Raw genomic sequence first — 25765 nt, 5'->3', positions numbered from 1 at the left:
AGGGATGTGTGACATAGTCTGAAGCATTCACCAATGCAAAGGCCGGGTTCGGAGGGACACTGGGGACAATGGTAGCTGGTATCTCTTCGAAATCCTTTATTGCTGCATACTCAACATCTTTTTTGGCGTCTTCGGCCTGCTTCAGATGTGGTCCGGGAAGTGGCATTCATGAAGTCGGCTAACAGCATCTGAGCGAAGGTTTTCTGGGGGGGGGTAGATGAGGGACATGACAACTTCTTCTATGAATTTTAGGAAGTGGGCAGGACTTTCTGTGGATTTGGTGTGAATTATGTAGGCATTATAAATGGGCAAATTAATTAAATAGAGTGCTACTTTCTTTTACTAGAAACGGGACCTCCTTATTGCTAAATAAGGCCGCGTACACACGGGCGGATTGTCTGGCCAACTAAGTTCGTCAGACAATCCGACAGACAATCCGTCCTACTTTTGAATGAACGGACTTGACCACACACGATGAGCAGACAGTCCGCCGAAAGCTTGCGCGATGACGTGTACGGCCAGGGCTGGACTGGGACAGAAATTTGGCCCTGGACTTCATCCAGACCGGCCCACTTAGATTTTGAGTGTCCAATCAGCACTCCCTTACATCAGAGTGTCCCATTACCAGCCCTCTTACATCAGAGTGTCCCATCACTAGCCCCCTTACAGCAGAGTGTCCCATAAGCACCCCTTACATCAGAGTGTCCCATCAGCAGCCCCCTTACATCAGAGTGTCCCATCACCAGCCCCCTTACAACAGAGTGTCCCATCAGCACCCCCTTACATCAGAGTGTCCCATCAGCACCCCCTTACATCAGAGTGTCCCATCAGCATCCCCTTACATCAGAGTGTCCCATCAGCAGCCCCCTTACATCAGAGTGTCCCATCAGCAGCCCCCTTACATCAGAGTGTCCCATCACCAGCCCCCTTACAACAGAGTGTCCCATCAGCACCCCCTTACATCAGAGTGTCCCATCAGCACCCCCTTACATCAGAGTGTCCCATCAGCACCCCCTTACATCAGAGTGTCCCATCAGCATCCCCTTACATCAGAGTGTCCCATCAGCAGCCCCCTTACATCAGAGTGTCCCATCAGCAGCCCCCTTACATCAGAGTGTCCCATCAGCACCCCTTACATCTGAGTGTCCCATCACTAGCCCCCTTACAACAGAGTGTCCCATCAGCAGCCCCCTTACATCAGAGTGTCCCATCAACACCCCCTTACATCAGAGTGTCCCATCAGCACCCCATTACATTAGAGTGTCCCATCAGCACCCCTTTACATCAGAGTGTCCCATCAGCAGCCCCCTTACATCAGAGTGTCCCATCAGCAGCCCCCTTACATCAGAGTGTCCCATCAGCACCCCCTTACATCAGAGTGTCCCATCAGCACCCCCTTACATCAGAGTGTCCCACCAGCAGCCCCCTTACATCAGAGTGTCCCATCACCAGTCCCCTTACATCAGAGTGTCCCATCAGCACCCCCTTACATCAGAGTGTCCCATCAGCAGTCCCCTTACATCAGAGTTTCCCATCAGCAGCCCCCTTACATCAGAGTGTCCCATCAGCACCCCCTTACATCAGAGTGTCCAATCAGCGGCCCCCTTACATCAGAGTGTCCCGTCAGCACCCCCTTACATCAGAGTGTCCCATCAGCAGCCCCCTTACATCAGAGTGTCCCATCAGCACCCCCTTACATCAGAGTGTCCCATCACCAGCCCCCTTACATCAGAGTGTCCCATCAACACCCCCTTAAATCAGAGTGTCCCATCAACACCCCCTTACATCAGAGTGTCCCATCAGCAGCCCCCTTACATCAGAGTTTCCCATCAGCAGCCCCCTTACATCAGAGTGTCCCATCACCAGTCCCCTTACATCAGAGTGGCCCACTGAGCCGTCGGCCCACCGGGAAACTCCCGGTAGTCCCGATGGCCAGTACATGCCTGTGTACGGCACGTACGACGGGACTAGAAATTCGACGTCCAATACACTGCAATGCAACCTTCGGCGTGTAAATCCTTTCTGAGCATGCGCCATACTTAGTCCGTCCAACTTGCCTACACATGAGCGGACTGTCCGCTGAAACCAAGTTTGGACGGACAAAATTACGGAAATTCCGAAAGACTTAGTCCGCCAGACTGTCCGCTGAAAAAGTCCGCTGAAACCCACACACGAGCGGATTGTCCGCTGAAACACGTTTCAGCGGACTAAGTTGGCCAGACAGTCCGCCCGTGTGTACGTGGCCTTAGGCTGAAGCATTTGGTTGTTGAAAGCCAGCCCCGCCCGCCCCCCCCCCCACCCCATGTACAGATTGTAATCTTGTACACATTTTGGCTTTACAATGGGACCTCGTCTTCTCTGAACTTCAACTGTAGTGTCATCATGGATGGTGGACATCATGTACACATTCCTGGTATCTTTCCACCTCAAGGCCAGCACTTCGTTGCATCTCAAAGTTGCTCTTTCTCCCCTTCACAATTTCTTATTTACTATGGCTTGTGGGAAGCCCTATTTTTTCTGGAGGTACCACAGGCCAGGGTTTCTGTGGGGTATAGGTGTTTGAAAAGGGGCCGGCTGGTGTAGAAGTTATCCAGGTATATGTGGTAACCTTTCTTCAGCAGTGGGTATGCCAGGTCCCATAAAATTTTATCAGTTGTGCCCATGTAGGCCGGGCACTCAGGGGCTGGAGCTGGGAATCTCTTCCTTCGGAACACATAAAGATGACTCTCTCACAAAGCTTATAAAATTTCACTCCGTATTTGGGCTTTTTGCTAGGAATGTATTATTTTATTCCTAGCCAGCCTGAAAAGGGTACCAGGGACTCATCTACACATATATTCTTATCGGGGACATGGAGTTGTGAAGTAGAAAAGATGTAGCTGGATAGCCGCACTCCGAATTATTCAACTTTATTTCAAAAATATAATTAAAATCATAGCATCTAGGCTGGTAAACAGACTAACTGCACAGCCGCTGACAGGTTTCACACCGAACACGGTGCTTAGTCATGGAGTTCTGCAAATCGTTGGGAAAAGAAATGAATGAGTGGGCGAAATTTATATAATTTATTGGAATTTGGATGATTGCGGGGAGGGCACTGGGTGTTGTCACTGAAATGAAGAAAGTGCATTATCATCTCATAGTGGGACCTGGACATTACAGAAGAATAAATGGGCATGTGGTGGATGAGGTGGGTGGACCAATAGGCATGTCCTTCATTCTTTTTTGTAAGCCCCATGTTTATGGTGAGGCCCATAAACACTTTGAACTCCTCCAAAGTCAAATCCTTCCACTCAAATGGATGGGTGTATGATGATTGGGGGTTGTTGGCAATCTGCTGCTGGGCATATAAATTGGTCTGGTCCATGATGAGTCGCAGCAAAGTGTCAGGCAAAAATAAATGAAAACAATCAATTTCAGAAAAATTTGGGGTATTGGCATGTACACCTGGCTGTGCAGTGAAAGGGGGAATTCTTGCTGATCCTGAGTCGGAAGGCAGCCATGTTGGATTGGCAAGACTTTCTGGGAGATGTAGCGGCCCTGGCTCTTGAGGTAAGTGGCACCCCAGTGCTGGTAGTTGGGGGATTTTAAGTTCCTGTGCTGGCATTTGGGCGTGATGCTGCAGCGGCACTGGGCCTGGGCATTTCTTGTGGCCTTTCACTGGTGGCAGCTCTGGTACTGGGCCTTTAGTTTTGGGGTCTATTGCTGGTAGCAGCGCTGGTACTGGGCCTGGGGATTTGATCCTGGGGTCTAATGCTGGTGGCTGCGTGGTTTCCAGAGCACCATGCTTTTTTAGGAGGGATCCATTCTTCTTCTAATTCATTTGCCGATCCACTACTATCGATCGGTTCAAATGCTGAATTTGATTCACAATTGGAATTGGCATTTGACTCTGATGAGAACTCCCCACTGCTCTCATCAGTAATGTAAAGGATCTGGAACACCTCCTCACTTGTATAGAATCTTTTGGATATTTTTTCTGATGGATTGTGCGACAGGTGACAAATGACGGTCACTGATGGGTGAGAGGTGATGGTCACTGATGGGCGACAGGTGATGGGTGACAGGTGATGGTCACTGATGGGTGACAGATAAACCGCTGACGGCAGTCTCTGATGATGACAGGTGCACTTTGTGGGCACTGAGGGGGTGACATGTGCACTTTGTGGGCACTGATGAGTGGCAGGTGCACTTTGTGGGCAATGATAGGTGACAGGTGCACTTTTATGAGCACTGATGTGGTGACTGATGTGACTGTTGGGTGACAGCTGTAATGGGGGGGGGGGGTGATGTGACAGGTTCTCTTTTTTGTTTTAGTGCAGTAAACTACAATACACACATAGATCGGTAACTCACAACTCCTGGCTCACTATTCATTACTCCTGGCTCTTCTCTCCTCACACTGGAAACGGTGTGTGAGGAGAGAAGAGCCGTTAACAGCTAGTACATTTAGTGATCGACTGTGAATGGATCACAGCCGATCACATGGTAAACAGCCACCAGCCATTGGCTGTTCACCCTTGTCAGTGACGAGCAGTGTCCCTGGGAACATGCCGCCACCAATATGACCGCGCTGCGTGCTCCCAATCGCGCGGGAATATCCATTAGTGACCGGTTGTGACGTAATAGCAGCCTATCATATGGTGTACAGCCATGCCCAGTGGCTGTTCACTCTTGACGGTGACGCGATGTGTCTCTGGGACACACCGCCACTGACAGTGCAGGGCTGCGTGCCCACGATCATGTGCATGCCTTGTGTGAATAGCCCAGAACAAGAGCCGCACTGCTCCGCCGTCATATGACAGTGGGCGGGCAGCAACAGGTTAATGGTATTGTCCCTGTCTTCTCTACCCAGGACAAAGCTTACTTGATCCCATCCTACCCAGGGTGGTACGTGGTATGATAAGTGGGTTGCAAATATTTTTGAGAAAAGCTTTACATCTACATTAAAAGGTGAAATTAGCCAATAACTGGTCACATCAGTGGGGTCTTTATTTTCCTTATGAATCACTGTGATATACGCTTCTAGTAAGGTTTCCAAGGGGCAAGGTGCAGTGGACAGTGTGTTAAAGACTTTGAGGAAACGTGGGGCTAAAAGCTCTGCAAAGCACTTATAATATTGTGCCGTGAAGCCGTCCAGCCCTGGGCTTTTGCCCAGCTTTGTGGTCTTCAGGGCTGCTTCCCATTCCTCAGAGGACAAGGGCCCTTCCAACGCAGCACGGTTGATGTCCAACAGGGCTCACAGACTAAAGTTGCCAAGGAACTCCCATATCAATTCAGAGCGAGCCTTGTCCTCTGCAGCAGTGGTCATCAACCCTGTCCTCAGGGCCCACTAACAGGCCAGGCTTTATGTATTACCTTGGTGAGATGCAGACTAGAATACTGCAATCACTGAGCAGCAAATGATATCACCTGTGATGCATTTCAGTAATGCAGGCCATACACGGTCGAATTTCGAACAAATTTTCTTTTCAAAATCAGAAAATTCGTTTTTTTTGTGATCCGATGATGCCACCATTGATTTTCGAAATTTGGTCGATCAAGCCTTCAATTTCACCTCATGTTGCTACAGAAAAGAATTTTCTTGGCCTGGAATCTTCTTTTCTCTCCGTAAATTTTCTTTTATCTCCGTACATTTTCTTTTCTTATTACATTTCTCGCACGATTCTCCCATCATTGATTAGAAAATCGTTCGTTTTTTTAAAAATTTCCAACATGCCTGATTCCTCAAATTTTATTTCCGCACGGAAATCGGCTGTTGCTGCAGCCCACTAATGGTGCGAAATTCATACGAAAATTCTTAGATACGATTTTCAAAAGAAAATTCTTTCGAAATTCGAACCGTGTATGGCCGGCATTATCCTGCAAACCTGGCCTGTTAGTGGGCCCTGAGGTCAGGATTGATGACCGCTGTTCTGTAGGACTATAGAAATTCTCATTGAGATTATAATGTTTGCTATAGAAGCGAAGAAATTTTTCCCTGTTTGATCAATCACGTGGTGAACTGTGGAGGTAAGTGTGCGTTTCTGCATGCACCTAGCCAGTAGCTTCCCAGGCTTGTTGCCTTGTTCATAAAATAATTTCTGTGACAGAATATGACATTCTCGTTCAAAAATTTTTATTTTATGTTAAAATAAATTACATGTACAGAATATAAGACAAATTATGTGATACCAGAAATAAAAAGTAGACATATTGAAGTACGGATGATACAAAGCAAAGAAGAATTTCAAGATATTCTCGTGGGAATAACAAAGGCCTTATATATTTTAGAATTTGAAAACATTCTTATAGCTGAGTTTTAAACATTTTAATCCCAAAAAAATATAAATATGTCTAAAAGAAAATATATGATTTTAAAGTTTTGACCATAACTTCTAAAGTATGTTTATAGTAAGTATTATATAGTAAGGGAAGAACATAAAAGGTATATAGGAGGGGAAGGGGTGGGAATAATTCTCCGGAGGAGGTTTTATATATCATCTAATGTTGTAATTCTATAAAAAATCTTAATCACCATAACAATAAAACTCAGTTGTCAATATTATCTGACGTATAATATTTAATCCAGGGTTTCCATATGATATCAAACTTCAGAATATGACATTCTCACGCCCTTCTAAAGAGTTCTACCAACAACGATCACGTGTCCGCTAACTCTTGTGCTACCTGAATAGCCCCAGAGCATTTATGCTGCACCTCTAACTTATATGCCTCTTTTAGGAGTATATGAAGAGTACACGATTGTAAATCAGAATTTTCCATTATATTGGCAGATCTCTGACTAATGTGGGAGACTTAAGCTGCATTCAAGCTGCATTCAAGCTGCAATTATTGGTTAATGCTAACTCTGACCCTAGCTGGTTATTGCTATTAAAGCAGTACTTTAAAAAAGCCTCACCACTAGACCAATGTGTGGCTGACATTCAGATTGCTATGTGGCAATTAAAAGTAACTGTGTAAAGCTGGAGGCTTATACTATAGCAGTTTTGCATGATAATGACCACTGTGACTTATTTAAGTTTCTGTCAAACAAGTATCAATTACGTTACCTGTATTCCTACTAAATGTCTCACCATTGTTGCACTTTAATCATATGGACAGTATTGCTTGTAAGGAGTCTTAGGTTGTTAGGCTAGATAAAACAAAATGAAATTGTTCCAATTTAATATGTATGTTAGAGAGTGTATGGTGCTTGGGGTCCACATATTGCTCTGTCTTATCTTCCATTAGCAGCTAAAACCACAATTACATCATATAACAACAGACAAACTCTTAGTATTGATCAGAGCCAATTGCTAAAATTACAGTTGTTAAAGCTACACTAAAGTAAACGTAAAACTAAATTACTATACCATTTTAGCGTATTGTACAGGAGTTTATGGATGGATAGACTGGGACACCTCAACAAACTAACACAAAGTTAAGCTCTCCAGCTCCTGTTATTACTCCATAAATGCTACATTTAAGTTGTACTATAGTCAAAATAAAAAAGACATTTATGATGCAACCTGTCAAAAGTATGAACACAGCAGTTTGGCCCCTTTCACATGAAAGGTCTGATCAGGTCCACCTGTCAGTTTCTCAGGTGGACCTGATCCGACCCTACAGCTCTATGGACCGGTGGATGCAAACTGACTTGTGTATATACTTGCTGTGGCCAGGGCTGGTGCAAGGATCTTTGACACCCTAGGCGAAACCTAATTTTGCCACCCCCGGCTGCGCCCCTAACTCCACTTTACCCTGCCCTTGCTACACATGTGACCTATCTGACCCCTACACTGACCCCCTGACACATACACTAATCCACCTGACTCATACTTCCTGCACTACTCACATCACACTGACCCCTACACTGACCTACCTGATAATTACACCAACCTACCTGGCACCTACACTAACCCACCTGACAATCACACTGACACCTACACTGACCATCACACTGACACATACACTGACCATCACACTGACACATACACTGACACATACACTGACACATACACTGACCATCACACTGACACATACAGTGACACCTACACTGACCATCACACTGACACATACACTGACCATCACATTGGCACATACACTGACCATCACACTGACACTGACACATGCACTGACCATCACACTGACACATACACTGACCATCACACTGACACATACACTGACCATCACACTGACACTGACACATACACTGACCATCACACTGACACACTGACACATACATTGACCATCACACTGACACATACACTGACACATACACTGACCATCACACTGACACATACACTGACCATCACACTGACACTGACACATGCACTGACCATCACACTGACACATACACTGACCATCACACTGACACCGACACATACACTGACCATCACACTGACACATACACTGACCATCACACTGACACATACATTGACCATCACACTGACACCATCATCAGGGCCTCTCCTCCGCACTGGGTGTGCAGAATTATTCAGGAGTCCACCCCAGCGCCGTCCACCCAGTCCGCCTCCACGATGTCCCTGCCGGGGCCAGGCCAGCGCCGTCCACCTGCTCCACAATGTCCCCGCCCCGCCGGGGCCAGGCCAGCGCTGTCCACCCACTCCACGATGTCCCCGTTGGGCGGGAGGTCAGCTGACAGACCTCTCAATGCTCCCATCTCCACTGAGCCCCACCCCACCGCTGCACTCACAGAGACACACAGCGCCGCTCCAGAGGGACAGGCTGGAGCAAAGGAGTCCCGGAGCGGCGCTGTGAGATAAACCCATGTGAGCACAGTGGGGCGTTCAGCGGGAAACATGGGGGATTGGTGGCGCTGACGGCACACCACGGGGGGCGAGCGATCAGGAGAGGAGAGCTGAGCTCACACTGGACAGAGGCCGTGGTTGCGCCCTAGGTGGTAGTGCGCCCTAGGCGGCTGCCTACTTCGCCTAGTGGTAGCGCCGGCCCTGGCTGTGGCTATGATGCTTTGCTTCGTGACCACAGCACATTTTTGTAAATATTTTATTATATCTTTTCATGTGACAACACTGAAGTAATGACACTTTGCTACAAAGTAAAGTAGTGAGTGTACAGCTTGTATAACAGTATAAATTTGCTGTCCCCTCAAAATAACTCAACCCACAGCCATTAATGTTTAAACCACTGCCAACAAAAGTGAGTATACCCCTAAGTGAAAATGTCCAAATTGGGTCCAATTAGCCATTTTCCCTCCCCAATGCCTCGTTATTGTTACAAAGTCTTAGGTGTGAATGGGGAGCAGGTGTGTTAAATTCGATATCGCTCTAAGGCCGCGTACACACGGGCGGACTGTTCGCCCAACCTTGTTCGGCAAACAGTTTCATCAAACAGTCCGCTCAAAATTTGCATGAGCGGACTTGCCCACACACGAGCGGACTGTTTGACGAACAAGGTTGGGCAAACAGTTCGCTCAACTTTTGAAATGAACGGACTCGCCCACGTAAGGCGGAGGCAAGTCCGCCCATTTCGAGCGCGTGTACAGGTAGGCGGGGCCCGCGAAGGAGACGTCGCGGGCTCCGCCGCCTGGAATGGGCTTAAAGGGGAACCCCAACGCCGAAAAAAATCGGCGTGGGGGTTCCCCCAAAGTCCACACCAGACCCTTGTCCGAGCACGCTACCCGGCCGGCCAGGAAAGGGGGGCGAGCGAGCGCGCCCCCCCTCCTGAGCCGTACCAGGCCGCGTGCCCTCAACATGGGGGGTGCCTTGGGGAAGGGGGGGCCGCGCGGCCCCCCCACCCCAAAGCACCTTGTCCCCATGTTGATGAGGACAAGGGCCTCTTCCCGACAACCCTGGCCGTTGGTTGTCGGGGTCTGCGGGCGGGGGGCTTATCGGAATCCGGGAGCCCCCTTTAAGAAGGGGGCCCCCGGATACCGGCCCCCCACCCTATGTGAATGAGTATGGGGTACAATGTACCCCTACCCATTCACCTGTGAAATAAAGTACAAATAAAAACACAACACAGGGGGAAAAAATATTTTATTGCACAGCCGGGGGTCTTCCGTCTTCGGGGGTCTTCTCGCCGGACTCCTCCGCTATGTGTGTGTAGCTCTTTTGCCAGCGGAGGAGTCCGGCTTTCTTCCTCCCCGCCGCCGGCCTCTTCTCCCGACTTCGGGGGTCTTGTCCCCCTCTTCGGTTCTTCTGCCGGGCCACCGCGCCTGGTCCGGTGGCCCGGTCTTCTGTCGCCGTCTTCCGTTCTTCTGTCGCCGCCTTCGGTTCTTCTGCCGGGCCACCGCGCCTTCTTGTAGCTCTTTTACAGGCGGTGGCCCGGTCTTCTGTCGCCGTCGCCGCCTTCCGTTCGTGTTCTTCTTCTTGTTCTTCTTGTTCTTCTCCAGGCGATGTTGACACGTCGCTCCCTCCGGCCGGAATGCCAGAGCCGCCCTGCGCTGTGACTTATATAGTGACAATGGGGCGGGGTCACATGGTATATGTCACATTGGTTGATGTCACATGGTGACCCCGCCCCCTTACGATGTCATAGTCCCCATGTGACATCAACCCATGTGACCAACCCATGTGACATATACCATGTGACCCCGCCCCATTGTCACTATATAAGTGACCGCACAGTGCGTCCCCGGCATTCCGGCCGGAGAGCTCGTCGAGTCAACATCTCCAGGAGAAGAACAAGAAGAACAAGAAGAAGAACATGAACGGAAGGCGGCGACGGCGACAGAAGACCGGGCCACCGCCTGTAAAAGAGCTACAAGAAGGCGCGGTGGCCCGGCAGAAGAACCGAAGGCGGCGACAGAAGAACGGAAGACGGCGACAGAAGACCGGGCCACCGGACCAGGCGCGGTGGCCCGGCAGAAGAACCGAAGAGGGGGACAAGACCCCCGAAGTCGGGAGAAGAGGCCGGCGGCGGGGAGGAAGAAAGCCGGACTCCTCCGCTGGCAAAAGAGCTACACACACATAGCGGAGGAGTCCGGCGAGAAGACCCCCGAAGACGGAAGACCCCCGGCTGTGCAATAAAATATTTTTTCCCCCTGTGTTGTGTTTTTATTTGTACTTTATTTCACAGGTGAATGGGTAGGGGTACATTGTACCCCATACTCATTCACATAGGGTGGGGGGCCGGTATCCGGGGGCCCCCTTCTTAAAGGGGGCTCCCGGATTCCGATAAGCCCCCCGCCCGCAGACCCCGACAACCAACGGCCAGGGTTGTCGGGAAGAGGCCCTTGTCCTCATCAACATGGGGACAAGGTGCTTTGGGGTGGGGGGGCCGCGCGGCCCCCCCTTCCCCAAGGCACCCCCCATGTTGAGGGCACGCGGCCTGGTACGGCTCAGGAGGGGGGGCGCGCTCGCTCGCCCCCCTTTCCTGGCCGGCCGGGTAGCGTGCTCGGACAAGGGTCTGGTGTGGACTTGGGGGGAACCCCCACGCCGATTTTTTTCGGCGTTGGGGTTCCCCTTTAAGCCCATTCCAGGCGGCGGAGCCCGCGACGTCTCCTTCGCGGGCCCCGCCTACCTGTACACGCGCTCGAAATGGGCGGACTTTCCGAGCGGGAACAGTCCGCTCATTTCGAAAGTACAGCGGACAAGCCCACACACGGGCGGACTGTTCGCTCAAACACAGTTTCAGCGGACAGTTTTTCGGAATTTCCGAAAGACTTTGTCCGTCCAACTGTCCGCTGAAACTGTCCGCTGAAAGCCCACACACGAGCGGACTGTCCGCCCAAACACTGTTCAGCGGACAAGGTTGGGCGAACAGTCCGCCCGTGTGTACGCGGCCTAACTCTCTAATACTGGTCACTGGAAGTTCAACATGGCACCTCATGGCAAAGCACTCTCTAAGGATCTGAAATTGTTGCTGTACATGAAGATGGCCTAGGCTATAAGAAAATTGCCAAGACCCCAAAACTGAGCTGCAGCATGGTGGCCAGGAACCATACAGCAGTTTAACAGGACAGGTTCCACTCAGAACAGGCCTTGCCATGGTCAACCAAAGAAGTTGAGTGCACATGCTCTGCTCTCCAGAGGCTGTCTTTGGAAAATAGACGTATGAGTGCTGCCAGCATTGCTGCAGAGGTTAAAGGAGTGGGGGGTCAGCCTGTCAGTGCTCAGACCATATGTCGCACACTGAATCAAATAGGTCTGCATGGCTGTTGTCCCAGAAGGAAGCCTCTTCAAAAGATGATGCACAATAAAGCCTGCAAACAGTTTGCTGAAGAGGAGTACAAAGACAAGTGTGTCTTGCCTACAATCAAGCATGGTGGTGGGAGTGTCATGGTTTTGGGGCTGCATGGGTGCTGCCGGTGTTCTGCCGTATAGTGTCCGGCCATCAAATAGCGTCTGCATGCACAGTACGAAGCAGACGAAGCTTCGGAAAATCTCCGAAGCTGAACGGCGCCTGTGCCGTGAGTGGAGGTGGTAGCCCCTCCATACAAGCGGACATAGGGTTGTGAATATTAGAGGGCCCCTCGCGGGCGAGCTTCGCTCACCACGCTTCGGGCTCGGCCTCGCTGCGCTCAGCTCTTTTTTATTCCAACTCTATGTCCACTTGGATAGTGGGGATAGAACCTGGACTCACGGCGCAGGAGCTGTTCATCCTCGGCAATTTTCGGAATCTGTGTTGCTGTGTACTGCGCATACGCAGTACGCAGCAGACACTATCCGATGGAGGACGTTATTTGACAAGACACCGGCACTGGGGAGTTACAGTTCATTGAGAGAACCATGAATGCCAACATGTACTGTGACATATTGAAGCCAAGCATGATCCCCTCCCTTTGGAGGGGATCATGCAGTATTCCAACAAAACAACCCCAAAACACACCTCCAAGACAACCACTGCCTTGCTAAAGAAGATGAGGGTAAAGGTAATAGACTGGCCAAGCATGTCTCCAGACCTAAACCCTATTGAGCATCTGTGGGGCATCCTCAAACGGAAGGTGGAGGAGTGCAAGGTCTCTAACATCCACCAGCTCCGTGATGTCGTCATGGAGGAGTGGAAGAGGACTCCAGTGGCAACCTATGAAGCTCTGGTGAACTCCATAACCAAGAGGGTTAAGGCAGTGCTGGATAATAATGGTGGCCACACAAAAAATTGACACTTTAGGCTAATTTGGACATTTTCACTTAGGGGTGTACTCACTTTTGTTGCCAGCGGTTTAGACATTAATGGCTGTGGGTTGAGTTATTTTGAAAGAACAGCAAATTTACAAGGTTACACTGTTATACAAGCTGTACACTCACTAATTGTAGCAAAGTGTAATTTCATCAGTGTTGTCACATGAAAAGATATATAATAAAATATTTACAAATATGTGAGAGGTCTCCTCACTTTTGTGAGATGTATATAATAAAAACCCAACAGGCTGGTTGTATGAGCTAGCCAATACATGGATCGAAATTCATCCTGTCCCTGCTAAACCAGCTGAATTTTGATCAATGTATGGCCAGCTATACCCATCCATGAAGTCCAGCACTGCCTTTCATGCATCCAGTTCTGTTCTTCCATGCCACTCTCTTGCATTAGAGAGCATGCTGTCACTTTTGATAATGCACAACCTGCTGAGCATGAGCAAGACTGGCAACTGCAGGGAGACTGTTCTGAAGCCTTCTGGGATATGTACTTTGATATCCCAGAAATGTACAGGTGGGGTAGACAGACTAGGGTTGTGTCATCCTCACAAGAGTAAGGGAAAGTGAGCACCATCAGAAAAAGGTAGTTGCTCTGCTAATATAAATGTACATGTGATCATTTACAAGCAGGGAGGAAGCAAATAAGCAACACTTAAACTGACTGTAAAGACTATGGGGCTGATTTACTAAGATGAATGCACTGCGCCGGTTCATACCTATTTGTGCGCCAGATAAATGATTAAGTGAGCGTATAAACCGGTGCACGCATAAGCGCAACAGATGATAATATGCCGGCGCACGCGATAATAATCTCCCATTGATAATAGCGCACGCCCTATCATTAACAGTCGATTCACACAGGGCATCACGACTTCCAGCGTGACTTTGGGAGGCAATTTGGACATGAACTGAGTGTGAATCCCAATGCGACTTGGGGCGACTTACAACATGACTAAGTCGTCCCCAGGCCAGGCGACTTTAATAAAAATAAAAAAAACCTGCATGGGTTCCCCTCCAAGAGCATACCAGGCCCTTTAGGTCTGGTATGGATATTAAGGGGAACACCATGCAAAAAAAATGGCATGGTGGTCCCCCTCAAAATCCATACCAGACCCTTATCCAAGCATGCAACTTGGCAGGCCGCAGGAAAAGACGAGAGAGCGCCCCCCCCCGAACCGTACCAAGCCACATCCCCTCAACATTGGGAGGATGCTTTGGGGTCCTCCCCAAAGCACCTTGTCCCCATGTTGATGAGGACAAGGGCCTCATCCCCACAACCCTGGGTGGTGGTTGTGGAGGTCTGCGGGTGGGGGGCTTATCAGAATCTGGAAGCCCCCTTTAACAAGGGGACCCCCAGATCCCAGTCCCCCCCCCTGTGTGAAATGGTAAGGGTTACCCCTACCATTTCACCAAAAAAGTGACAAAAGTGTTAAAAATGACAAGAGACAGTTTTTGACAATTCCTTTATTAAAGTCTTCTTCTTTCCATCTTCTTTCTTCTGGTCTTCTTCCTTCTTCTTTCCTTCATCCTTCGGTTTCTTCCTCCATCTTTTTCTTCCTCCATCTTTTTCTTCCTCCATCTTCTTCTTCCTCCGATCCTCTGCTTCTTGCTTGTTGTCGTCCGGCATCTTCCTCCACGACGTCTCTTCTTCCTTGCTTCATTCTCGGGCCGCTCCCTCTGACACACGGTTCCATTTTTAGAAAAGTCTGAAGAAGAGAAGCCTCCCATTGTACAGAGTGGCCCAAGAATGAAGCTTGGTACGGTTTGGGGGGACGCTCTCTCTCCCCCCTCTTTTCCTGCGGCCTGCCAGGTTGCGTGCTTGGATAAGAGCCTGGTATGGATTTTGAGGGGGACCCCCACGCCATTTTTTTGGCGTGGGGTTCCCCTTAATATCAATACCAGACCTAAAGGGACTGGTATGGAATTTCAGGGGGCCCCCATGCATTTTTTTTTCTTAATTATTTTTTTTTTCTTAATGCTAACATGACCTGTGTGCAAATAGCCTTTAAAAAAGCCATAGAAGTGAACCAGGGCAAAAAAAAAAAGAGTCAAGTTGAGAGGTGCGTCTGTTCAACTTATGCAAATGAATCTACGCGGCTTTACATTTACTAAGATTTTGCCGGCGCAGTGAACCAGAGCACTTGAACGTGCGCAAATGCCGCTTGCGCATGCACAGTGCATAAATTGACCTTACACAGCTCCAAGTGTATTTGCAGGCGCAGCAAGCTTGCTCAGAGAAAGTTACTTTTCCGTTCTATTTTGGGCATATTTGTTTCTTGGACAGTTATATCTATACTTCCTCACATCACCACCCCATAATATTGACACTTACATCTTCTTTCTTCTGGTCTTCTTCCTTCTTCTTTCCTTCATCCTTCGGTTTCTTCCTCCATCTTTTTCTTCCTCCATCTTTTTCTTCCTCCATCTTCTTCTTCCTCCGATCCTCTGCTTCTTGCTCCGGTGTTGTCTTCCGGCATCTTCCTCCACGACGTCTCTTCTTCCTTGCTTCATTCTCGGGCCGCTTCCTCTGACACACGGTTCCATTTTTAGAAAAGTCTGAAGAAGAGAAGCCTCCCATTGCGCAGAGTGGCCAAAGAATGAAGCTTGGTACGGTTTGGGGGGGCGCTCTCTCTCCACCCTCTTTTCCTGCGGCCTGCCAGGTTGCGTGCTCGCATATTTGTTTCTTGGACAGTTATATCTATACTTCCTCACATCACCACCCCATAATATTGATACTTACAGCTTCTTTTAATTCTGAGTTGAAGAATGAGTGCGCCAGGTCTATAGCGGCGCACAGATCGCCGCCTCCTGTGCGCTGGCATGTTATTAGTGAATGGGGAATTGCGCTGTGTTACAAGCACAAATGCTTTGTGAATATGAAAACGGCCATTTGCGCATTTAGCGTACGCCACAACTCATGGCACAAACCTTTTGTAAATCAGCCCCAATGTTTTTAAATTAAAATAATAAACAGGTTTATACTTATCTGCTCTGTGCAATGATATTGCTCTAATGATATTGCACAGAGATGGTCCTTGCCGCCTCTTCTGGGCTCCCCTGCCAGCCATCTTGGCTCCTCCTGTCCTGTGCCTGCCCGCATAGCAAGCCACTTGCTATGGGGGCAGATGTGCAGGCTCTCTCCTGACCCAGCTGTACATATCTCCACCCTACGATCTCCGCTTACTGGATTTGACTGACTGCAGTGGGAGCCAATGCCCTATCCAAATAACTTTCTTTTAACCACTTGAGACCCGCGCTATAGCCGAATGACGGCTACGGCGCGGATCTCCTTTGCCGGGACTACGTCTATTGACGTAGTCCCGTGCACGAGGGGCGTGCGGCGCGCTCTGTGATCGGCGAGTCTATGAGACTCGCCTGATCACCGATCCGAGCAAGGGGTCGATCCCGACCCCTTATCACGTGATCAGCTGTCAGCCAATGACAGCTGATCATGTGATATAACGGAGCCGGTAATCAGCTATTATTCTTCCTCGCGCTGTCAGTGCGAGGAGAAAAAAAAAGAGCCGATCACCGGCGGCCGTGATCGGGACATCAGTCCCAATCACGGACAGCCCTGCCAGTGCCCACCTGCCCCCTCATCACTAAATATGATTAAAAAATAAGCGCCCCCCGTCAGTGCCACCCAGCAGTGCCCATAGTGCCACCCAGCAGTGCCCACAGTGCCATCCAGCAGTGCCCACAGTGCCACTCAGCAGTGCCACCCAGCAGTGCCCACAGTGCCACCCAGCAGTGCCCACAATCTGCCTCAACAAAGGTGCTGCACCCCAGTGCCACATATCCATGCCCATCAGTGTCATCTACCAGTGCCCAGCAGTGCCGCCCATCAGTGCCCAGCAGTGCCACCTATCAGAGCCACCTATCAGTGCCCATCAGTCCCATCTATCAGTGGTACCTATCAGTGCCCCTTAGTGCCACCCATCCGTGCCACCCATCTGTGCCACCCATCCGTGCCATCTTATCTGTGCCCATCTTTGCCCATCAGTGCCATATCTGTGCCCATCGGTGCCGCCTTATCTGTGCCTATTAGTGCCGCCTTAACTATGCCTATCAGTGCCCACCAATGCAGCCTATCAGTGCCCACCAATGCAGCCAATCAGTGCCCACCAGTGCAGCCTATCAGTGCCGCCTCATCAGCGCACTTCAATGAAGGAGAAAAATTACCTGTTTGCAAAATTTTATAACAAACTATTAAATGTGATTTTTTTTTTTGGGATCTTTTTTTGTTTGTTTAGCAAAAAATAAAACTCCCAGCTGTGATTAAATACCACCAAAAGAAAGCTCTATTTGTGGGAAAAAAATGATAAAAATTTCATTTGGGTACAGTGTTGTATGCCCGCGCAATTGTCATTCAAAGTGCATCAGCGCTGAAAGCTGAAAATTGGTCTGGGACTGAGGGGGGTTTAAGTGCCCAGTAAGCAAGTGGTTAAAATCACTGCTTTTCAGAGTTTATTGATGAGATCTAATCTTGTAACTCTTAATTAAAATGCTGCTGAAACCAAAGACCAAGCCTCATATTTCTGTTAGGATTATTAACTTAATTTTTTATCAAGCTAATGCTTGCATAATGCAAAATTCTACAACTTTGCCTTACTCAATAAAAAAACATGTATTCGTATAGATATTAATATAGATTTATCTGAGATATATATCTTATTTTAAAAAAATATCTGAAAGTAAAGAAAAACTCACTGAGAAATATTAACAAAAATGTATTCTCAAAGCATTTTGATCCATATGTAACGTTTGTTTTATTCCACACTGAAAAACTGACATGGAGTCAGTACTGATTTCATAGACTTCACAGAATATACAGGATTAACCTCTGTGGTATGGAGACCCACCAGAGGGAAGCTTTATATTAATCTGACAGATCTATTCAAATCACAAGAGTGTCTTCCTGCATATAAATATCCCCTTAGGATGTACTGTCAATATTCAATGCTGAAGATGAGAATACTTGCTGTCTTACAGCTGGGCAGTACATGGGAAAGTCATTACCACACATCGGTAGGGGTTAATGTACTAGATCAGGGAGTAAGGGATTAGTACATCTGACTAGAAAGAATAATGTAATATTAATGTCACCACCACTAGTCAACAGTCAAGCATAACAGCATACCAATGAAACAGCAATATTTTCAGATTTTATACGAGCTTAACTCATATACAGTATCTTACAAAAGTTAGTACATCCCTCACATTTTTGTAAATATTTTATTATATTTTTTCATGTGACAACACTGAAGAAATTACACTTTGCTACAATCTACAAAGTGCGGTGTATGGTCCGAGCACTGACAGGCTGACCCCCACCCCTTTAATCTCTGCAGCAACGCTGGCAGCACTCATACGTCTATTTCCCAAAGACAACCTCTGGATATGACGCGGAGAACGTGCACTCGTCTTCTTTGGTCGACCATGGCAAGGCCTGTTCTGAGTGGAACCTGTCCTGGTAAACCGCTGTATGGTCTTGGACACCGAGCTGCAGCTACGTTTCAGGGTCTTGGCAATCATCTTATAGTCTAGGCCAGGGGTCTCTAAGTACCGGCCCGCAGGCCATTTGCGGCCCGCGGACCGGTTAAAAATGGCCCGCAGGCAGGGCAGACCCAGGACGTCTTTTTGCACTGCACCGCAGAGGGGGAGGTGCCGAAGAGCTTTACCTTTCCATCTGCTCTGTCCTCTCCACTGCCCGCTGATGCAGCCCAGAGAGAGAACAGAGTGGAGGAAGGATACGCCTGTCGCCCCTCTCACCTAGGCACTGACCTCAGTTCTCTGGGTCCCCTGTTACTAGGCCGGTGTGGAAGCCAGGAGGAGAGGACTCGGGAGGCAGATGATCCTGACTGCCAGGAGAGGTGAGTGAGCCATCACACTGAGGCAAAGTCCTTAGTGGGGTGACTGGGGTAGAAATGTGTGTAGTGTGGGGGTAATTGTGTAGTGTGGGGGTAATTGTGTAGTGTGGGGGGTAATTGTGTAGTGTGGGGGTAATTGTGTAGTGTTGGGGGTAATTGTGTAATGTGAGGGGGTAATTGTGTAGTGTGGGGGGGTAATTATGGAGTGAAGATCTATTTTTGCAGTGTGGGGGGATTTGTGCAGTGTGGGGGGTAATGTGGTGGGGGTTAATAATGCGTTTGCTGACACCAGTGCTGGGGGTTAATAATGCGTTTGCTGACATCACTGCTGGGGGTTAATAATGCGTTTGCTGACATCAGTGTTGGGTTAATAATGCGTTTTCTGACATCGCTGCTGGGGGTTAATAATGCGTTTGCTGACACAAGTGTTGGGGGTTAATAATGCGTTTGCTGACATCAGTGCTGGGGGTTAATAATGCGTTTGCTGACATCGGTGCTGGGGGTTATTAATGCGTTTGCTGACATCAGTGCTGGGGGTTAATAATGCGTTTGCTGACACAAGTGCTGGGGGTTAATAATGCGTTTGCTGACATCAGTGCTTTGGGTTATTAATGCATTTGCTGACACAGTGCTGGGGGTTAATAATGCATTTGCTGACACAGTGCTGGGGGTTAATAATGCGTTTGCTGACACCAGTGCTGGGGGTTAATAATGCGTTTGCTGACACCAGTGTTGGGTTAATAATGCGTTTTCTGACATCAGTGCTGGGGGTTAATAATGCATTTGCTGACACAAGTGTTGGGGGTTAATAATGCGTTTGCTGACATCACTGCTGGGGGTTAATAATGCGTTTGCTGACATCAGTACTGGGGGTTAATAATGCGTTTTAGAGCTGCAACTAACGATTAATTTGTCTGTCGACTAATCTATCGATTATTTCTTCGATTAGTCAACGACTATCCGATTATTTTTTTTATTTTTATTTTTTAATGAATCTAGTGTTTTTTTTTTTTTTTGATTAGCTAATTCATCCTTTGGATAACCTTGAGAGTATTGTATGGCAGAGTATTGTATGGCAGAGTATTGGCGGGCATTGCAGGGCAGGGCAGAGTATTGGCGGGCATTACATTGCAGGGCAGAGTATTGGCGGGCATTACATTGCAGGGCAGGGCATTGCAGGGCAGGGCAGAGTATTGGCGGGCATTGCAGGGCAGGGCATGGCATTGCAGGGCATGGCATTGCAGGGCAGGGCATGGCAGGGCAGGGCATGGCATTGCAGGGCAGGGCATGGCATTGCAGGGCAGAGTATTGCAGGGCAGGGCAGAGTATAGTATAGCATAGTATTGCAGGGCAGGGCAGAGTATAGTATAGCATAGTATTGCAGGGCAGAGTATAGCAGGGTATAGCAGAGCAGGGCATAGCAGGGCAGGGCAGAGTATAGCAGGGCATAGCAGGGCAGGGCATAGCAGTGCAGAGCATGGCAGGGCAGAGCAGAGCATGGCAGGGCAGAGCAGAGCATGGCAGGGCAGAGCAGGGTATGGCAGGGTATGGCAGGGCAGAGCAGAGCATGGCAGGGCAGAGCAGAGCATGGCAGGGCAGAGCAGAGCATGGCAGGGCAGAGCAGGGCAGGGTATGGCAGGGCAGGGTATGGCAGGGCAGGGTATGGCATGGCAGGGCAGGGTATGGCATGGCAGGGCAGAGTATGGCATGGCAGGGCAGGGTATGGCATGGCAGGGCAGGGTATGGCATGGCAGGGCAGAGTATGGCATTGCAGGGCAGGGTATGGCATGGCAGGGCAGGGTATGGCAGGGCAGAGTAGAGCATGGCATGGTAGGGCAGGGCAGAGTAGAGCATGGCATGGTAGGGCAGGGCAGAGTAGAGCATGGCATGGTAGGGAAGGGCAGAGTAGAGCATGGCATGGTAGGGAAGGGCAGAGTAGAGCATGGCATGGTAGGGAAGGGCAGAGTAGAGCATGGCATGGTAGGGAAGGGCAGAGTATTGCTTTTTTAGGGTATGGAGGGATGGCTGCATCCATCCGACCTCTCCCCTCCACTGCACAGATCAGTACAGAGAGGGGAGAGAGAAACCGGCGTCATGTCATGACGCCGGTTTGTTTACAAGTGATCGCTCCATCGGAGCGATCACATTGTAAACACCTGGGTGTAGAAAGATGGCCGCCGCTTCGGAGCTAGGCCGAAGCCGCGGCCTCTCCTAAGGCCAAGACCGCGGATCGCGGCATGTGCGCACGGATCGGTGACGATCCGTTGCACCCCTAGGGATGGCGGCACGGAGGGGGAGAAGAGAGGGGGACGGCGGCACGGAGGGGGAGAAGAGAGGGGGACGGCGAAGAGCGGTAAATGCTAAGCACTGCCCCCACTGTGACGCATCGACGCCCTGCACGCACGTCTACGTATTTTCTTAGTCGACGTAGTCGATTACGTCGACGCGTCGTGGCAGCTCTAATGCGTTTGCTGACATCAGTGCTGGGGGTTAATAAAGCGTTTGCTGACATCAGTGCTGGGGGTTAATAATGCGTTTGCTGACACCAGTGTTGGGTTAATAATGCGTTTTCTGACATCACTGCTGGGGGTTAATAATGCGTTTGCTGACACCAGTGCTGGGGGTTAATAATGCGTTTACTGACACCAATGCTGGGGGTTAATAATGCGTTTTCTGACACCAGTGCTGGGGGTTAATAATGCGTTTACTGACACCAGTGCTGGGGGTTAATAAGGCTTTTGCTGACACCAGTGCTAGGGGTTAATAATGCGTTTGCTGACATCAGTGCTGGGGGTTAATAATGCGTTTGCTGACATCAGTGCTGCGGGTTAATAATGCGTTTGCTGACACCAGTGGTGGGTTAATAATGCTTTTGCTGACACCAGTGCTGGGGGTTAATAATGCGTTTGCTGACATCAGTGCTGGGGGTTAATAATGCGTTTGCTGACACCAGTGGTGGGTTAATAATGCGTTTGCTGACATCAGTGCTGGTTATAGTATAGTATATCATTTTGCTGGTATAGTTTATCATTTTTTTAACTTTTGAAAGTTTGCATTCGGCCCCCATGGGTTATGAAAACTTGTCATGTGGCCCTCTGGCAATTTGAGTTTGAGACCCCTGGCCTAGGCCATCTTTATGTAGAGCAACAATTCTTTTTTTCAGATCCTCTGAGTTCTTGGCCATGAGGTGCCATGTTGAACTTCCAGTGACCAGTATGAGAGAGTGAGAGCGATAACACCATATTTAACACACCTGCTCCCCATTCACACCTGAGACCTTGTAACACTAACAAGACACATGACACTGACATGACACTGAGGAGGGAAATGGCTAATTGAGCCCAATTTGGACATTTTCACTTAGGGGTATACTCACTTTTGTTGCCAGTGGTTTAGACATTAATGGCTCTGTGTTGAGTTATTTTGAGGGGACAGCAAATTTACACTGCTGTACAAGCTGTACACTCACCAGTGTTGGTCATCTTACTTTAAAAAAGTAATTAGTTAAGTTACAAATGATTTCTCCCAAAAAGTAATTGTGTTAGTAACTCGGTTACTACATTGGAAAAGTAATTAGTTACTCAGCAAAGTAACTGTGACTTTTTTTAAAATATTCTATAGACGGGACTAACAAAGGAAGTGAATGTCGCCGCCTCCATTGGCAAGATTGATACCTCGCTAGCCCCGTCGCCTGGTATGGATTTAAAGGGAAACCCCTACGCCGGAAAAACGGCGTGGGGGTCCCCCCAAAGTCCATAGCAGACCCTTATCCGAGCATGCAGGCCGGTCAGAAAAGGGGGTGGGGACGAGCAAACGCCCCCCCCTCCTGAACCGTACCAGGCCGTGTGCCCTCAACATGGGGGGGTGGCACCACAGGGCACCCCACCCCAAAGCACCTTGTCCCCATGTTGATGAGGACAAGGGCCTCTTCCTGACAACCCTGGCCGTTGGTTGTCGGGGTCTGTGGTGTTTTTTTATTAACACTTTTTTCCCCAGGTGAATGGGTAGGGGTACATTCTACCCCATACTCATTCACATAGGGTATGGAGGCCGGAATCTAGGGCCCCCTTATTAAAGGGGGCTCAAGGATTCTGATAAGCCCCCCATCTGCAGACCCCGACAACCAACGGCCAGGGTTGTCGGGAGGAGGCCCTTGTCCTCATCAACATGGGGACAAGGTGCTTTGCTTCCCCAAAGAACCCCCCCCCCATGTTGAGGGCAGGCTGCCTGGTACGGTTCAGGAGGGGGGGGCGCTGACTTGTCCCCACCCCCTTTCCTGACCGGCCGGGCTGCATGCTCAGATAAGGGTTTGCTATAGACTTTGGGGGGACCCCCACGCCATTTTTTCAGCATAGGGGTTCCCCTTTAAATCCATACCAGGCGATGGGGCTCGCGAGGTGTCAATCTCGCCGATGGAGGTGGCGACATTCACTTCCTTCGCTAGTCCTGTCTACCTGGTCCCGGGCGTTAGCTGTAATTGCGGTAACCTTGCCCAAGTAATGGGAACGGCGCTACCATGAGGGGAACAGTAATCAGTAACTGCGTTAAGTAACTCCGTTTATTTTAACTGAGTTACTTACATCACTGACACTCACTACTTGACATTGTAGCAGTGTCATTTCTCTAGTGTTGTCACGTGAAAAGATAGAATAAAATATTTACAAAAATGGGAGGGGTGTACTCACTTTTGTGAGATACTGTATAGCTAGGTTAGAAAACATATTATTATTATTATTATTATTATTATTATTATTATTATTATTATTATTAATAAATAACTCTTAAGGAAAATCAGGGTTTGCTTTTGCAGCACCCTGCTAGCTAGGCTGCTAGGTTTTCTGCAAATTTAGTCCTTGGTTCTCCTGTAATCAGCAAAACAGTGTATGAAAAGGCTTTAGGCTGCAAGTTTGACTGCTTCCCCCTGTTTTCTGGAGATTTCCAGAACATAGTGGGTGAGAGAGTCAAATAAGTAGCCTGAATACCTATGCTCAGATGGTGGTTGGGGGGTGGGGGTACATAAATAAAGTGGAACCCCAGAGAGCAGGGTTCTTTTCCCTGGAGGAGAGGTTTCCAGCCAGAAGGGATGACAGTCCTTTCTGGCTGTCTGAGGGAGACATTCAAGCCTTGGGGATACTGTGAGCACAGACCTAATGGAGAAGGATCTTAGTGATTGTTGTTAACGCCTACTGCACAGAGTATAAGGCTTGCCTGGACTGGGACATTGCTAAAGGTGTTCCCAGAGCCGATCCACCCTATACGCTTAATATGCAAGCTGTGTAGGGCTCCGCCGCTGTGGGGGGGCCCTCAAGACCCAGAATCCCCCCCTGCAGGGGTGGGCTGACCCAGGGGGCAGGGTGGAAATTTCTCCCCAGGCCGCCTACATTATGTTTCATCGGCGGCTCAAGGGCAATCAACCAACCCCCCAACAACCCCCCCCCCCCCCCCCACACCAATGAGCACTGATCAGGCTGGCACATGGGCACTGTCTGCACTGGTGAGGCTGAATTAAGGGCACTAATCAGGCTGCGTTGATAGGCACTGATGAGGCTGCATTGATGAGCACTGATCAAGCTGCACTGATGGACACTGTCTGAACTGATCAGGTTGCACTGATGGGCACTGATCAGGCTGTGCTGATGCCTGGGCACTCTCTGCACTGGTGAGGCTTCACTGATGAGCACTCTCTGCACTGGTGAGGATGTACTGATGGGCACTGTCTGCACTGGGGAGGCTGTATGGATGGTCACTGATCAGGCTAAACTAGTGAGGCTGCACTGATGGGCAAGTGTAAGTGGAGGCTCTCTGGGAACCCTGACTTAAGGGGAGGCTCTCTGGGGACCCTGATGTATGGGGAGACTCTCTGGGGACCCGGATTTAAGGAGGGCTCTCTGTGGACATCGATGTAAGTGGGGCTTTCTGGGGACCCTGATGTAAGGAAGGGCTTTCTGGGGATCCTGATTTAAGGGGAGGCTCTCTAGGGACCCTGATTTGAGGGGAGGCTCTCTAAGGACCCTAATGTAGGGGGGTCTCTCTGGGGACCCTGATGTATGGGGAGACTCTCTGAGGACACTGATTTAAGGGGGGCTCTCTGGGGATCCTGATGTAAAGGAAGACTCTCTGGGGACCCTAATATAGGGGGAGGCTCTCTGGGACCCTGATGTAAGGGGGGCTCTCTGGGGACCCTGATGTAAGGGGAGGCTCTCTGGGGACCCTAATGTAGGGGGAGGCTCTCTAGGGACCTTGATGTAGGGGGAGACTCTCTGAGGACACTGATTTAAGGGGGGCTCTCTGGGGACCCTTGTGTAAGGGAGGGCTATCTGGGGACCCTGGTGTAAGGAGACTTCAATACAGGGCACTTTCTCACCTTTCTGCCCAGGCCAAATTTCAGCTTTCAGCGCTATCACTTTTTAAATGAGAATTGCACGGTCATGCTACACTGTACCCAAACCAAATTTTTTATCATTTTGTTCCCACAAATAGAGCTATCTTTTGGTGGTATTTGATCACCTCTGCGGTTTTTATTTTTTGCTAAACTAATAAAAAAAAGTCTGAACTTTTTTAAAAAAAACGTTTTTCTTTGTTTTTGTTATAAAATTTTGTAATGTAAGTTTTCTCCTTCACTGATGGGCACTGATAAGATGCACTGATAAGGCAGCACCGATGATGTGACACCAAAGAGGTGGCACTGACGATGGGCATTGATAGGCGGCATGATGGGCATGGATAGGCGGCACTGATGCGCATTGATGTCTGGCGCTGATAGATTTCACTGATAGACATCACTGGTGGCTC

Source organism: Lithobates pipiens, unplaced genomic scaffold, assembly GCF_037356315.1.
Source record: "Lithobates pipiens isolate NorthernLeopardFrog02 unplaced genomic scaffold, aLitPip1_a1.2 Scaffold_22, whole genome shotgun sequence".
Lineage (NCBI taxonomy): Eukaryota > Metazoa > Chordata > Amphibia > Anura > Ranidae > Lithobates > Lithobates pipiens.
Note: the sequence above shows the minus strand (reverse complement) of the source record.